Raw genomic sequence first — 18,724 nt, forward strand, 5'->3', positions numbered from 1 at the left:
ACCATCAATATGCCCGTCACAGATCTCGCATACGTCAACAGAAAGTATACGTAACAGATCTCGCTGCGATGTCGTGACTGACCCTCTTGAGTGTGCAAGAATTATTGCCGATCCCAATTTTACATCGTTCACGAGCATAGAGGCTGGCATGGTTCTTCTACACAGGAAAAAGAGAAATGTGGTACTGAACAAGAATATAGCAGGAGGTAGTTCAGTACTAGAAATGTCCAAAAAGCTCTTGTTGTTATTTTTTTACAATGCGTGTAATGTTCAATGGCCACGGGCGGGATAGGGCCAAGTTTAATATTGGAATACAGTTTATCTGCTGTTAAAGGTAAAACATAAGGATCTATTTGGTGATTTAAAAAGTTTGGACCACAACAGCTTACGGATGGCTTTCACCAACTGGAATCCATCCCTCTACCCCGAGTTGGTGAAACGTCAAGCCCCCAACTAACTACTAATGTTAAAATCAGAGACGGGGAGTGATTTGATATCCAGGGGGGTGTTCCTGGGTCCCAAAGTTTATTGCGTTGAAACACATAATGGGGATGAAAAACAGACGTGTAAAGGGGTGCCTACACACTTTGTAAAGAGCAATTTCAACATGAGCGTGTACAGAGACTGTGTAGAAAGTAGCCTAATTCCGAGAACACAAGTGCTTGCAATTCGCTCCCTGCAGTATATAAATTATACCGTGAGAGTGGAAAAAAATGCAATGTCGTGAATATCCGATAAAGTCTATGTGTTCGAGAATGGTCTAAGTGTTCTACCAAATGGCCACTACCTTATTTCAGACCGAGTTGAATGCATAGACTATCGCAATCAACTTGGTCTGGATAAATTAAACTAACCAACTAACCCAACCACTAACCACCACCATCAACCCGTTCATAAATTAACTAACCTCATCTAACCATCACCACTGACCCAACCCAACCTAACCTGCAGCAGCAGTGACGACAACTATTGTACAGTTTTTTCAATCGCAGCTCCCGGGGGTGGGGGTTCCACCCGCGGCTGGCCTTCGGCCCATGGCTCCCGGGGGGTGGGGGGTATCTTTTAAATTCATTATGTTCAACTGTGCTATTTTAAGTTGTAAATTGTTCTTTTAAGTGAAAAATTTTTTTTTGTACAAATAGTGCTGTTGTACAAAAATGTGTGTGCAAATAGTGTTGTTCTTGACGCACAAAAAGGGTTTTTGTAGATTAGTGAAAAATGTTGATGTAAAAAAAGTTTGTTCTTGCTAAACAAAAAAAAAGTGATTTTGATAATAAATATTGTTGATGTTATTGTTCTTGTTGAACAAGTGTTTTTGTTCAATAAATGTTCTTGTTGAACATAAAAGTGTTTTTGTCAATAAATGAAAAATATTGTTCTACAATAGTGTTAATAAATATTGTTTTCTGTTGAACAAGTAGTGTGTGTGCTATTCATGCTGTACAGAAAAGTGTTGATGTTAATAAATGAATGAAATATTGTTTTGTTGTTCTTGTTATTGAATAACGTACTAGGTAGATCTAAGGTACAATTATCATTAAATCATTAGACAAGTATGGTTTACAGTTAGTTGTAGACCGACTTTTCTCAATAGCAGCAGTATATATCAATTTAAAACACCATTCAGATCGCTTCTGTGTGGATCGTCAATGTCAGATAAAACGTTTAGAATTGTTATTAAAAAGTCAGATATGTACGAAAAAGGAATTTTCAAAGAAATCAATGCTACTAACAGACTCATAAAACCATTAATTATTGACTGATTGTCAAAATTAATAGGAAAAAAAAAGTACTTTTGCATAGAACAAATTCAACTAAACAGTTAATTCATAGCATCAAAAGGATATTACAACATTTCACAGAATCAAGAGACTACTATTGCCATCTACCAACCTATAGATATAGATGGCAGCACAGTCCCATGTTTTTCTACGTTTAAGTTAGGTTAGGTTAGCTTATCATGAACGGCTCATGATAACCTAACCTAACCTGATTTAAACATGATACAAAGTCGACATGGGGGGATTTTCCGGCGAGTATGGTTAGGTTAGGTTAAGCTAGATTAAGTTAGGTTAGATTAGATTACGTTAGGTTAGGCTAGTCTACGTATGCGCGCGTACGTAGGCTAACCTGACCTAATCTAATCTAACCTAACTTAATCTAGCTTAACCTGTGTAGGCACCCCTTTACACGCCTGTTTTTCATCCCCATTATGTGTTTCAACGCAATAAACTTTAGGACCCAGGAACACCCCCCTGGATATCAAATCACTCCCCGTCTCTGATTTTAACATTAGTAGTTGGTTGGGGGCTTGACGTTTCACCAACTCGGGGTGGAGGGACGGATTCCAGTTGGTGAAATCCATCCGCAAGCTGATGTGTTCCCCCTTTTCTAGATCACCCAATAAATCCTCAGTTTTTACCTTTAGCAGCAGAGAATCTGTATACCCATAGTAAACTTGAACCTCCCCCTTCCGTGCCCACAGCATCTTTCATACATTTTAAAAGAATGACAACAAGAAGCTTTTTGGAAATTTCTAGTAATGAACTACCTCCTGCAATATTCTTGTTCAGCACTATATTTCGCTTTTTACTGTCTAAAATAAACATGCCAGCCTCTATGCTTGTGAATGAAGTAAAATTGGGATCGGCAATAATTCTTGCACACTCAAGAGGGTCAGTCACGACATCGCAGCGAGATCTGTTACGTATACTTTCACATATTTTGCCAAACACTGAATTTAGAATGAGTTTGTACATATCCTTCTCTACTCTCGAGCTTCCTCTAGAGTGTTTTTGAACAAAATTTTTGATAAACGTTTTTAAGCTAAGTTTCTGATTGAATTGCAATACACTATGTATTTTGTTAGAATTTAAGCCATTGTTCTTAACCCAATACAAAAGCAAATTATTAACAACAATTTTCTCCTTAGGGTCCAAATCAGCAATCAGTTTTTGCTAGTAGGGAGTCCAGTGCATTTCCATATCCTCGACCAGTGATCGAGTATAGGGGCTCGGTGAGTCTCTGCTCACGGGTCGATTGATACAGGGGAAAAAAAATATCTGACTGAGTCATGAAGCGCCAGAGGAATGTGCCCGACAATTTGGAAGAGCAATTCTGGGGATTCTGAGCCCTCAATAGTATTAATCTCAAAGGACTCGCAAAAATTTACAAACTATAGATAGTTACCAAGTGGTAATGAATAGCGTGTCTTTGCCGAGTGTCCAAACGAGTTCATGATCAAGAACATTGCATTTGACATTACACTGGTGCTACTTTGTCTGCTCAGAACAGTCGCTAAGACACTATCCCATGAAAAACATACACTCCCCTCATTAAACACTCTAAAAAAAGGTTCTGATCTACAACTGTGATTTAGGCCTATTTCCTCCCTAATAATTTTGAAATTCAATCAATCACTGCCGAGGGCGCTGGAAAATAAAAAGCTTTCCCTAGCCCAAACTCTGGCTAGATTCGGTCACTATTTTTGCATACTGTCCAACAAAGCTAAAAAATCTGTATGCGGGCACAATATATGATAATACCGTCCATTTTGACAATACCCCTCAGATCAGACCTTCTTGGCAAACTCTTATTCCTTGACTGTGCATTCACTACTAGTCAGTGAATTGTAAAAACCTTCAGCTCACTTAAGCAGAGTACCAGAACAGTAATAGTCGTAGGCGTATACACCTTTGCATGTAAACAGGTCATACATTTCACTGTCTGGAAAGCAACTTGCTGTTTAAGCAAGGGAAAGCTATAAATACTGTTATTTTTCTGCACTTGAATCAATTGACCCAAAACCTTTGGAAAAAAACTAAAGGAATCTAAAAACCTGATTTTATTCCAACACGCATGCCCATTATATACTACCTGCCATTTCAGCTCGAGAAGCAACAACTTCTCGGCCGATTTGGGAATAATGTTATAGGTAAATTAATTATTTACCCATGGACTGTCTACTCCTCCTCCCTCCCTCTGCAAACGTGCCAGTGCCGGTAAAGTAAATTTTAAGTCGTAATTTGCATTGTGGATAAAAACAGGGATAAAAAACTGTTTGCTAACATTTAAGTTACACGATTGATGCGCTACCCCTCTAAAACTACTCCCCCCAGAGGATATTTCCTGCCACAAGTGATTATGGTCTCTGACTTTCCCTCGCCCCCCTCTTTTCCCTTTAGTCCCCTTATCCCCCTCTACAAACTCCCTCTTACAAACCCAACATATATTTTGATTTTTAATCGTGAGACGATCCTCTGCAGACAACACCATAGGATAATGGGTATTTCTTAAACGAGAAATAGCACCATTAGCTGTGCCAATTAGTTTAGTCAGTGCCTTGACCATGCACCCTCTTCATCCAATATTTCTACTATTTCTAACAACCGAATGGTGTTAGAACTGTCTCTTTGGACAGGAGCAGAGGAAACAGCAATAGCTTGATGTTCTTTAATTCGTTTCTGAAATCGACGATGGTTCACTTCAACCAGCTTATCTTCACAATCTAAAGATATTTTGTTGCACTGGAGGAGGGTGTTTTGAAAATTTTTGAAACGTAAAATGGCCCTATCCCCTGAAACCGTTTTCACTGTCTGATAGCCATGCCGTCTACAATGCCTCATGTAATTTTGCAGCTTTAATTCTGTCCAAAATGTAGACAGACATGTCGAACAGTAGAAACGTGACACTCTGATTCTTACCCTCCTCCAGAACGCTACTGATGTCTGTGATCGGGTTAAAATGGCCAATTGAATTGGCAAAGTCACTAGATGGTGGTGTATACAACAACCAAACCCAGACTAATTCAATTGACGGGCCCCTTACTTGGAAGACAACCCCCTTATTTTTAGAACGAACCCCATCTTCAAATTCAGTTTCATGCTGAACCACAGTAACGCCAATATTTAAATGGGCATTAGCCCTTTCAAAAATATCAATAGATCGTAGCGTCACTGGGTATTTTCCTTCTAAACAAGTAAAATCTAGAATTGGAAAATTGGACCCGTCCTTCCAATGTGCAGCCCAATCGTCTAAATTCGTCTTGATAGGGTCATCTGCTAAAGTCTAAAATGCTGATATGAGGAAAGCATACTTGAAACCTTTTTGAGCTGTTTCAAAACAGATCCGCTGGACACCAAAACAACCTTCTAAATCAGGATTATATTTTAAAACTATTGCCTTTTTCTCACCTGCCCCCCCTCTTAAAATAAAACCTTTCGTAAATTTACAAATATTAACACTTAAATTTTCAATAAATAAAACTACAGAGCCGCTTCCATTTTCATCATAATTTTCAAGATATGTATTAATATATCCTACTAACTCACTAAAAAAATCCAAAAACTGTTCTAAATTTGGACAAATAAAACGCATCTCGTGGTGAATAAAATGGTGGTAAACCTCTTTTTTCCCCTCATTTAAATAAAACACCTGTGAAACAATTGAAACATTAATTGAATCCCTCCCCCTCCCCATAATTGAATTTGGTTCTCCAGCAGTGCACGAATTCTATCTACATAGTCATGCACAATTTCTACGGGATCAAACACAAAATTTCCCCCCAGAAGTGAATTAAATGGGTCCCCAAAAGTCGCAGTGTAGACAATTATTGCATTTAATATCGAATTTGACAGCTGAAAGTCTGGAAATGTTATAAATTGAACATTACCCCCCTCCCCCTCCCGCTCTTGTATATTATCAACACTCCCACCACATTGTTCAACAATATGGCTATGGGAAACAATTTCATTTGTTTGAACTATGTTCATGTAATCAGTGGGGGGAGGGTTCCCAGTTAATTCATTTGTAAAATCATCCAAAAGCTGTAGTGTGTTTGGACTCAAGTCCCCCTGTCCAACTGTGCTATAATCTACATTTAAAAGAAAATCATTTAAAAAATCTTCAATATTATCTGGAATTTCCAGTGAATTATCACTCCATGGTGAATTGCTGTGGAAGTCCACCGGTGCGTCCTCTCCTTCACCAACTGATGAGGACGGCGACAATGAATAAGGTACCAATACAACCTATAAATGAAAAATAGCTTATTTTCAATGTGTCTGAATCACCCCTATTTCTTAAATTGAATTATTATTTAAAATGCGCTTAGTAGCATTTAATTCCCTACTCAATCGATATTCTGAAAGTTCCAACTTAACGAAAATCTAAAACGCTTTACATAACGTTTATGGAGTACAGTGGGAGACAGAGAAAATAGGAAAGATTAGAAAGAAAAAAAAGAGTGGTTTGACAAAGCAAAACCAAAAAAATTACATTATATTTAGATATCTCTGAGGTAGGGGGGAGCAGAGAAATTTAAAACAATGGGTGTGGGGGGAGGGGGGTATTATAGCCAAAATAACATTTTAATGTCTTCGATAAGTTTATATTAGGTTGAAAAATAGTTTTGTTTTAGATATTTCTATAACCTGGTCCTGAATAATCATAAAAGTGAAAATACAAAAGTAAAAGGCTCTCTAACAGCTAAAAAATAGCTTATTTGATTGAAAAAAATTTACTCACGTCTTCAAATTGATCAATCATTTGACAGGAAGCTGGTAGCTCAGATATTGCGTGAGAAGGAGCCGATGTTTGGCCTATGGCTTGTCTTGAAGGTCCAGCCATTGCAGATTGCATGGAAGGCTCCGTAGCTAGACTCTGGCTTGAAGGGTGCGCATTTTTGGATTGTAATAGGACCACAGAAGGCCCCGCAGCATAGCAGTGGTTCAAGGGGGCAGCATCTTGTCAGTGTAGGGTGGGGATAGTCACATTCTCACATTGTTCATGGAGTGCAGATGGACCTGTATCCCTCCTGCCATGTTTTGGGGTCGTGTAAGGGCCAATATACTTAATAATGGATGATTTGACGGGTGCTGCCTCGTCCTCTCTCGCTCTCTTAACTGGAGGGGAGACAATACATTCCTCACAATTGGCCTTAAAAAATAAGAGAAAAAAGTTAGTAGAGAAATAATTTCCCCCTTCTTTTTTTTTACAGAAGGAAAATTAGTACTCATAACCTAACCATAATTTTGTCTAGAAAAGTATTTATCACTAAGAAGCCCCCTAAGCCAAAAGCAAAGCAAAAAGGTAAAATTTGCAAGAAATTCCCCTATTTTTAACTTGCTGAGAAATTTTTTTAAATGTTTCCCGTCTATAGGCCTTTAAAATGGAAAAAAGATTGTTAGCCTAGCAAGTTATAGGTCATATATTTACAATCTTGGATGTAAATGGTATATATGCAATACACATAATAAAGCTATCTTTTTTTCTTAGAAGCCCCCCTGTCCTCTTACTGCCCTAACGCGAAGAAACAGTTTTGTTTTTACACTTTACAATGATGCTGATAGAATTGAGGCATGGCCCCCTCCCCCCTTTCAGCAATGTCCTAAATATAGTGTTAGACCTTAATTTGAAAATAAACAACAAAAATTTTGTGTCAAACACAAAATTTCCCCCCATAAGTTAATTAAACGGATCCCCAAAAGTCGCAGTGTAAACAACTATTGCATTTAATATCGAATTTGACAGCTGAAAGTCTGGAAATGTCATAAATTGACCATTACCCCCCTCCCCCTCCCCCTCTTGTATATTATCAACACTCCCACCACATTGTTCAACAATATGGCTATGGGAAACAATTTCATTTGTTTGAACTATGTTCATGTAATCAGTGGGGGGAGGGTTCCCAGTTAATTCATTTGTAAAATTATCCAAAATCTGTAGTGTGTTTGGAATCAAGTCCCCCTGCCCAACTGCGCTATAATCTACATTTAAAAGAAAATCATTTAAAAAATCTTCAATATTATCTGGAATTTCCAGTGAATTATCACTCCATGGTGAATTGCTGTGGAAGTCCACCGGTGCGTCCTCTCCTTCACCAACTGATGAGGACGGCGACAATGAATAAGGTACCAATACAACCTATAAAAGGAAAATAGCTTATTTTCAATGTGTCTAAATCACCCTATTTTTAAAACTGGATTATTATTTAAAACGCGCTTAGTAGCATTTGATTCCCTACTCTATCGATATTCTGAAAGTTCCAACTTAACGAAAATCTAAAACGCTTTACATAGAAGGCAATACTTAACGAAAATCTAAAACACTTTACATAGAATGCAATACTTAACGAAAATCTAAAACGCTTTACATAGAAGGCAATACTTAACGAAAATCTAAAACGCTTTAAATAGAATGCAATTTGATTTTGTTCAAACAACACCGCCCCTCTCAATTTCCACTATTTAATACCCCCTCCGATCCGGCCCAGTGGGCCACCGCGGCGCTTCCCGCGGTGCTTCCCGCGGCACTTCTCGGGCCCACCGTCACTTCCCGGACGCCGCAGCGACCACCTCCTTGTATACGATAAACTACAATATTCTAGTGAAAAAAACAGCATTTTGAGATTAAAAGAATCTAGTCAATTTATAACAATTAATTCAAGATAGAAATTAACGAAAATATTATCGAAGAGATATCAACAGTTTATGGACTACAGTGGGAGACATAGAAAATATGAAAGAAAGAAAAAAAAAGAGTGTTTTGACAAAGTAAAAACAAAAAAAATACATTATATTTAGATATCTCTCAGGGAGGGGGGAGTAGAGAAATTTAAAACAATGGGTGTGGGGGGCGGGGGGTATTATAGCGAAAATAACATTTTAATGTCTTCGATAAGTTTATATTAGGTTGAAAAATAGTTTTGTTTTAGATTTTTCTATAACATGGTCCTGAATAATCATAAAAGTGAAAAGACAAAAGTAAAAGGCTCTCTAACAGCTAAAAAATAGCTTATTTGATTGAAAAAAATTTACTCACGTCTTCAAATTGATCAACCATTTGACAGGAAGCTGGTAGCTCAGATATTGCGTGAGAAGGAGCCGATGTTTGGCCTATGGCTTGTCTTGAAGGTCCAGCCATTGCAGATTGCACGGAAGGCTCCGTACCTAAACTGTGGCTTGAAGGGTGCGCATTTTTGGATTGTAATAGGACAACAGAAGGCCCCGCAGCATAACAGTGGTTCAAGGGGGCAGCATCTTGTCCGTGTAGGGTGGGGATAGTCACATTCTCACATTGTTCATGGAGTGCAGATGGACCTGTATCCCTCCTGCCATGTTTTGGGGTCGTGTAAGGGCCAACATACTTAATAATGGATGGTCTCACGGGGGCTTCCTCGTCCTCTCTCGCTCTCTTTGATGGAGGGGGGACAATACATTCTTCACAATTGGCCTTAAAAAAGAAGAGAAAAAAGTTAGTATGGAAAATAATTTCCCCTTTTTTTACAGAAGGAAAATTAGTACGCTCATAACCTAACCATAATTTTGTCTAGAAAATTATTTATCACTAAGAAGCCCCCTAAGCCAAAAGCAAAGCAAAAAGGTAAAATTTACTAGAAATGCCCCTATTTTTAACTTGCTGAGAAATTTTTTTAAATGTTTCCCGTCTATAGGCTTTTAAAATAGAAAAAAGATTGTTAGCCTAGCAAGTTATAGGTCATAAATTTACAATCTTGGATGTAAATAGTATATATGCAGTACACATAATAAAGCTATCTTTTTTTCTTAGAAACCCCCCGGTTCTCTTACTGCCCTAACGCAAAGAAACAGTTTTGTTTTTTCACTTTACAATGATGCTGATAGAATTGAGGCATGGCCCCCTCCCCCCCCCCCTCCTTTCAGCAATATCCTAAATATATTGGTAGACCTTAATTTGAAAATAACTTGTTTCACTTCTCCAAATACAGATTGCGTAGGCCTGCGCTTAATTATTGCAAGTGTCTGAAAGTGTTTTAATTTGACGGAGAAAAACAATCCCTTTGGCTAAGCCGCAAAACGTAAATACACAGGAAAAGGGGTGACAAAACTATTTATAATCTTGCGCGGAGCTTTATGTCAAAACAGAGCAGCATAATGCCTTAAGAATTGACAAAAGTTAGTGGACACTTTAAATCACAATACAGAAAAGCAAGAATTTAATCGAAAAAAGAGAAATATTTCTATTGCGAGAATTATCGTTGTAAAAACAGTGGGGTGGGGGTTTGAGGGGGGGGGTTTGGTAGTAAAAAGAACATATTTTATGTTTTCTATCGAGTATAAAGATAGCATAGTGGAGTTTGTATTGTGGGGGAGAGGGGACCTACCTAAATATACTGGAGGGTGACCAAGGAAAGTTAATTTTATTTGAAAATAAAAAATGAAAATGTACTAAAACAGAACTCACATTACTAATTGTGGCTGCCAAGGCTTCAAGCTCATCAATAATATTCATTCTTGTTCTTTCAACTGTGTCACAATACTTTCTGATAATTTAATCACAATGCATGTCCGTTATATACGAAATCTCAAGGGCGAATTGTTATATAATGGGGAAAATCATATGTAAGCGAGCTTCTGATTGGTCTAGAAGGGGGATGTAACCGAGTCTCTGATTGGCTTAGAAGGAAACACGTGATCCTGTTTCCTATTTCTGGATCTTAACATTCACCCCTAGCGTGCACTTGGCCAAAACAACAACAACAAATAAATCGACCTGGAAAAAAAGAGGTCATTGACCCACTTTGATTATGCAATCATTCTCCCTGGGGATTCCATGCCCTTATTTGGTGTGGGCGTGGGAGTTTAAAAAAAAGTGTCCGGATTGGGATTCGAAGGGGTGGTGTAATCGTGGGACCTTTAGGGTCATTTCTACTACTGTACATGGAATGTTTGTGATAATGCTAAACCAGGGTGCTAAAGTATTCTTGATGTCCAAAAATGGGTCCTTAATTTTTTTTATCCCCGATTGGAATGAAAATTGCATCCATAAACTCCTAGACTAAGTTGACACTAATCCAGAAAAATAAATCCAAGCTCAAATGCAGAAAAAAAAAGTGAAACTAATCTTGGTTGTATCGATCAGAACCGCCCGAAAATGGGCCCAAAGTTTTGTTCTTCTTTGTTCAGCTTCAAATTTGTAAGGGATTTAAACAAAGCCAGGTAGACCTCAATTTGGATACAACATAAAAAAAAGAATCAATTTTGAATATAAAAATCGGTATCGGTTTGTAAGACCAGAAACGGGACCAAAAATATTAGTTTCCTCTGATTGGTTTAAACTTACAAGTCAAGAGCACTAGATCAGTAAGACTTCAACAAAGACAAACACCTAAAAAAAATTGTTGATTCGCGACGCCCGAAGTATGTCAAAAATTTTTTTTTCTATTAAGCTTTTATTTCACTGGGCATACAAAAAATTGACTAAATGGAGATAAAAAAGCAACCTTAGCAAATTTAAAGTAATCGGTTAGTTTCTTGAAGAAATATTTTGAATTTTCTAGTCAATTAATGATTTAATAATTGATGTTTTATTCATTTGAAAATGATAAATTTCGAAGAAAGAATTGAGGGTAATTCACAACATATCAGACAATTAAAGTTAGGCTGATTGCTTAAAATATATTTAAAAAAAGAAGTTTGCGGAAGTAAGAACATTTTTTTTTATTATAGAAAACGTAAACTACTTTAAATATTTTTGTTTGAGTAAAGCGCAAATGATATTATTGCCTTTAGAAGGTCTAATGGGGGATGGTTGTCCCAGTCTTATTTGTGGTCCGGGTGTCCCAGGTGTTTTATGTCATTTTTTATTCGCCGTTAAAAATTCAAATGAAACGATTCTAAAGCTAATTATTTGAAAACTTCAGAAAAAAGTGTCAATTCCAATCAAATATCGTTTCCAAAAAGTTAACAACGCTGATAAACGAATGGTCCTATGATTCGTTAAGGATAGTGGTATTTAGTTTACATTATTTCATCTCAGAATAAGGGTTAAAAGGAAAAAGTAGCTTCTTCGTTTCTTTTCACATTAAAGATACTAAATAACATTATAGATATATATTTCATACGGATCTCTTTGGTGTTTTTGTATAGCATCTAGAGTGTCATTCGATTTACTTTACTAGTTAACTAATAAGTATATTTTGCCGTTTTTTTATAATTCTTAATTAACTTTGAACGACTTTTGACGTACGGATTCTTAGTTCCCTAAGAAATCGAACACAAATGAATATATCATTTCTCTTTCATCTATCATCTTTTTCCTTTCAACGTCACTCTACGCTGAAGACGTTGCCGATCAAGAGCTCAAGTCAAGTAAGTCAAGTATCATCTTTTTGATAGCGTTTGAAGTAGTTAAAATTCTTCATAAAATTATTTACTGGTGGCATTCGGGTGGTAACTTTTACTGGCCAAGCGTTCGGGAAAGAAGCCAGAATGTTTGAAGATTCAACTTGGCTAGTGCAAATAGCTCCGTAAAATTTTATGCTCGACTAAATTACCATAGATTTTGCCGGTAAAACGGTTTAGGTGTAAAAATAGGCTACGACAGGTTAGTCTCTGTTATAGCCCCGCAGCAAAACAATTCTTGTAAGTGTTCCTACCTACAGGAAATTGGTAGGAGTGAAGTTGCATCGAGTTACTCCAGTAACCTTATACAGTCAAGAATGATGTTGGGTATTTTCTTAAGCAAAGCATATGCGTGTTCAGTTTTAACGCTCGTGTAGCGTTGAATCATTTTTGAATTGACCATGGGGGCTGTAAGAGACTATGGGAGCGTGACACTCTTACAGCTCAAATTTGCAGTATCAACTGTGGCGTTAGGGATTTCTGATACCCTAGCAAAAAGAAGACAAGTAGGCTAAACCCAATCACGGTCCTAATGCAAAGAACATAAAATGGTAGAATAAAACCTTCTGGGAGATAGTTTTTCTGCGCAAGAAATTTCCAAGTCTCCTAGAACATCAATTCGTGTGGCGAGACTTAGAGAATTTTTAGTAAATATCCAAACCTATAAAATGCAAGGGTTAAAGTTCTGCTATAAGATTATAAGTCTTTGTAGTCATATTGACCAATTTAATAGGATTTATCTTGTAATTGGATGAGAAGTTTTAGAGACAAGTATTCGATAAAGCCAAAGCGGACCTACAAAAAACAAATTATATGCTGGTTCTTGCTTGAAATTCATGCATTATTTAATGAGAAACTAGTTCAAAGCTGATTAAGGAATCAACTCAGGCTAGGGAAAATCTTGTAGAATTTTAGACATTTATTGGAATGATCAAAGAGATAAGGAACTATGTAAAATATATTGAAATAAATCCTCAAAAGCATATTTGATCGGTAACTTTTCATGATTGAAATGCAAGATTTCAGCGTGTTCTTGTTAGTAAAGCTCGTTTTTTTAAAGGTTAAGGTGAATGCAATCATAAAGCGAGCTTCGCTGCAGAGGACACTGAAATCTCCTCTAGACAGTCTAAAGGATTTCTATTTGGCTATCTGTATCGACGGAAACAATGCTGATATTTACCATCATAGAGGACAGGTAATATATTAAATTCAAAGACTAATAACTCACGCCTGAGGTCAATACCAACACTAAGCCGCCTGATGCTAACATAGCTACGCACGCTCCTCCCACGTCCCACCACTATTCAAAGCTTACCTCTTTGCACCCTCCATTGACAAAATAATTTGTATGTAGTATTTACCAATAATTTCAAAATCATAAATTTCCTGAATTCTCGTAAAGATAAAACCCCAGTTACTCACCAAAGAGGGGTCTATCAAATACCATGCGACTGTGGCAAATACTAAGTAGGTAGAACTCACTAGAATTTAGAGAAACGACTACAACAGCATAAAGATGATATCACCAAATCTCTAAATTCTAATGTTGCTGATGTTTCTTTTGATTCTGCTTTAAGCAGCCATGTTTTTGAAAATCCTAGCCACAAAATACTTTTTGAAGAATCCGCCCTTATTAGCAAGGATCTAGGCATAAAGATAATAATAAAGCATAAAACTAATCGAGGCATCAGGTAGTTTGAGAACTAATTGAAATCAGAATTGAGATTAAGAACACACAAACACTTACACACACACACAAAAACTTACACACACACAAAAACTTACACACACACAAAAACTTACACACACACAAAAACTTACACACACACACACAAAAACTTACACACACACAAAAACTTACACACACACACACAAAAACTTACACACACACAAAAACTTAAACACACACAAACACTTACACACACACACAAAAACTTAAAAACAAACAAAAACACACACACACACAAAAACTAAAAAAAAAAAAAAAACTTGACCACACACAAAAACTTACACCACAAGAAACACTATAAAACAACACAACAAAATTACCCCCACACACAAAAACTTAAACACACTCACAAAAACTTACACACACACACACAAAAAATAATACACGCACACAAAAACTAACACACACACAAAAAATAACACACACACACACGAACAAAATTACACACACAAACACACACACAAAATCAGAAAAACACACAAAAAATTACACACACACAAAAACTTACACACACACACACACACACAACAACTTAAACACACAAATAAAAAATTACAAACACGTAAAAAAAAACACACACACACGAAAAAACAAACACACAGACAAAAACTTACACACACATAAAAACGTACACACACACACACAAAAAACTATCACACACACAAAACAAAAACTAACACACACCCACAAAAACTAACACACACACAAAAACTTATACACACAAAAAATTACACAAACATAAAAACTTACACACACAAATAAACTTACAAACAAACAATAACTTACACACACAAAAAAACTAACAAAAACATTCACACACACAGCAACTTACACACACAAAAACTTACACACAAAAAAAACTTACACACACACAAAAACTTACACACACACAAACACCCAAAAACTAATACAAACACACAAAACTTACAAAACAGCAAAGACTTAAACACAAACAAAAACTTACACACATACTATCTTACACACACACAAAAACTTACACACACACACACATAAAAAAACTTACACACACAAAAAAACTTACACACACACAAAAACTTACACACACAAACAAAACTAAAAAAAACAAACCAACTTACACACACACAAAAACTTGCAAAATAACAACCACTAAAAACCAAACAAAAACTTACACACACACACACAAAAACTTACACACTCACAAAAACTTACACAAACACAAACTATTACACACACACAAAAACTTACACACACACAAAAACTTACATCCAAACACAAAAAAATTTACACACATACAAAAACTTACACACACACACACACAAACTTACAAATACACACAAACAAAAACTTACACACAAACACAAAAACTTACACCCACACAAAAAAACTTACAAAAACACAAAAAAGAAAACACACGCACAAAAACTTACACCCACACAAAAACTTACACACACACAAAACTTAACCATACACAAAAGAACTTACACACACACAAAAACTTACAAACAATCAAAAACTTACACACACAAAAAAACTAACCCAGACCAAAAAACTTAAGCACACACAAAACTTACACACACACACAAACTTACACACACACACAAAAAGTGACACACACACAAAATATTAAACAAACAAAAACTTACAAACACACAAAAAAAAAATTACAAAGACACAAATCAAAAAACACACACAAAAAAATGCACACACACAAAAACATACACACACAAAAAAACTTACACACACACAAAAACTAACAAACGAAAATAAACAAAAAAACAAAAAAAAACTTACATACAAACAAAAACTTAAACACACACAAAAACTTACACACACACACAAAAACTTACAGACACAAAATAAATAAAAAAAACAAACCAAATTAAACTCAGACAAAAAATTAAACCAACAAAAACAAAATTAAAAAAAAAAAAACAATTACAGAACAACGAAAACTTACACACACAAAAAAAAACTTACACATACACACACGCACATACACACACACACGTGGGGGGTTCCTTTGGGGGGGGGTCCTTTGGGGGTGGGGTAGGAGGGCCCTTTGGGGTTGGAGTAGAGGACCTCACAACACTGTTCAAATACAACTTTTGTATTATAACGACCACAGAGTTTCATCCTCAAATCCTCTTCTAAAACATCTTCTAAAATCATCTTTTAAAATGTCTCTAACTGTTTCGCTGAAATAATTCCCTAAAATGTCTAAAACGGTTTCGCCCAAATAACCCCTAAACGTAATTTCTGCGTGTTTCTTTTGTTTTTGGAATCCCTGCGCTGTCACATTTTGAAATTACTAAGAAACCCTTTCCCGCGTTAATCTCTTCATCTCTAAGATCAAAATATCTCTTCCGCACCTTCCCCTTAGAAACAACAAATTAATTCCCCTTTCTTGAATCAATAATTCCCCTTAGAAAAAACAAATTAATTCCCCTTTCGCGAATCAATAATTCACCTTAGAAACAACAAATTAATTCCCCTTTCTTGAGTCAATAATTCTCCTTAGAAACAAGAAATTAATTCCTCTTTCGTGACAAAACAATCAACCTTGACATCACCTGTCAGACATTAATAAACATCCCCGGAAACAATTCTCCTGGATGAACTCCAAAGACATTAATAAACTTCGCCCCGGAGACAATCGACCTTCAAACATCCATCAAACTGAGAAAAATCCTGTTTTTCCTTTCTCACTGACAAAAACCATAAAACATCCATAAATTACTGTACTCGTCGTTTTTTTTTCATCCTCACTGACCAAAACCATAGAAACATTCATAAATTATGTAAAAAAAAGCTGTAGGTGGCAGCAGGGGTGAGCAATGGCAGAGGAATTCTCCTGGAAGACCTCCAAAGACATTAATAAACATTCTCCCGGAGACAATTCTCCTTGGAAATACATCAAAGACACTAATAAACTTCGCCCCGGAAACAATTTCTCGGAAACGTGTTCTCCCTGGGGATTCCATGCCCATATATGGTGTGGGTTCGGGACTGACAGCACAGGTGTTCTCCCTAGGGACTCTATGCCCATATATGGTGTGCTGTCGGCATTAAACTAAATTGTAGATGACAGCAGGGGTGAGTCCTGGGAGTCAATAAAGCCTTTCTACTACTGTTACTGGCTCTAGAAACATAGACTTAAACACAAGACGGCCCGAGGTAAGATCTAAAGTCCAGCTTAGGCCGAGACAAAGTAACTATAGAAGTAATATTCTTACCAATATTAGTGAAGAATGAAGTGAATGCCTCTTGGACATTAAACTTGCCCTCCACAGCTCTATCACCAATGACCAGACTCATAGGTAAGGAGCTAGATTGAGAACCGGGTTTAAGTACTGAATTTGTTACCTCTCAAGTTTTACGAATATCATTGCCAAACACAGCAACATTATTTAGATAATACAGAGATTTCGCTTTCCTACACAAGGGATTATATATATTCCGATAGATCTTGAATTGACAAAGACGAATAGCACTTGCTGAAAGTATAACGCATTAATAAGCTCTTCAGAGATTATTTTTACTTCCCCAGCTTTTGAGAAGTCCTAATGTCAACCATGGGTTTAGAGGGACAATCCTTTTAGACCTATGATTAGAAGGTGGTACTTTACAAATGCTAAGAATAGCCTCTTGTGTGGTTCCATAAAAGGACTAAAAAAAACAAGAAAAATCCTTCAAGCAAGCTCCACGAATTTTCCGCTAATTGAGACCCAAGAAGAGATAACTTTTTCTCACCAAACCTAATAAAATAGGAATCAAACACCTGATCCCGGTTACTCTTCCCCTGTTTAAAGCTGAATCGAGAATATACTGGAAAATGATCGGAGATATCACTAACTAAAATTGAGTTTTCCTTCATACTAAGCATAGAGAAGATATTGTCAATCAAAGAATCTGTAACATTAGTTACTTGTTTGGGGAAGGATGTAGATGGTAGAGTTCCTGCGGCAACCATGGCTGAAAGAAAATCAGCTGAAGCCGAAGAGTTTGAATTCATCAAATTTCTATTAAAGTCACCCATTGTGATTAACTGACACGGACGTTTCAGAATTATGTCAAGTATTTCCTCAAGATTCCGAAGAAACAACGGAACAGCACCACTAGGAGAACGATAAATATTGGTTATGATTAGATCAATACCATTAGATCTAATTTCTATAAATTGTGACTCGAAAATTCCTTCAAAATTCCTTGATAAGTCATCATGCAAGCAATAATGCAAATTGCAAGATATATACATCGCAAGACCTCCTTTAGCCATCTTGCAGTGGTTTATACGTTCCATTTTATAACCATGGATATCCAATAGCATTTCATAGCCAGAATCCAAAAGCGTCTCACATAAACCCACAACATCAGGCCGTCCATTCGAAACAATTTGTCTTAAACTATCTATTGACGAAGGGAGACCCTGAATGTTAAGCTGAAGTTCTGTCAGAGAATAATTTCCATTGGTAACCTCCTCTCCCCCACAAATCCGAAACATATTTACTATTACAAATAGGGTTTATATTAATCGGATTTTGATTAGCCTGACCCACAGAATTATTTAAAATCAAAAGGATTATTATGCATCAAAAGGACTATTTTCAAGCTCGTAATGGCGACTCTTATGGCTTAAAATATTCACAAAAGCAGGTTTTTCTTGGAGTCCATTCAAGTCATCAGATGAACCAAAAAGAAATCTTTACTTAAATTGATTACAAAAGAAAAACCTGTCTAAGGATTACCAACACATAAATAACTAATTGCAGAGCAGGTATTTTTGGAATGAACCATTAGCACGGACAGAGAAACAAAAATGAAAAAATAAACAAATAAAAATAAAGTAAAAAAT

At 36.5% G+C, this 18,724-nt stretch overlaps 1 protein-coding gene across 1 annotated transcript in view; it reads left to right on the plus strand.

The window, feature by feature from the left end:
* The window catches only part of LOC148956083 (mitochondrial import receptor subunit TOM70-like), a 390,465-nt gene that overhangs the window by 200,817 nt on the left and 170,924 nt on the right, over nt 1-18,724 (plus strand). The gene's annotated exons all lie outside the window — the stretch shown is intronic.

This window comes from Artemia sp. Qi Xiang Cuo, chromosome 1 (assembly GCF_049724085.1).
Source record: "Artemia sp. Qi Xiang Cuo chromosome 1, ASM4972408v1, whole genome shotgun sequence".
Lineage (NCBI taxonomy): Eukaryota > Metazoa > Arthropoda > Branchiopoda > Anostraca > Artemiidae > Artemia > Artemia sp. Qi Xiang Cuo.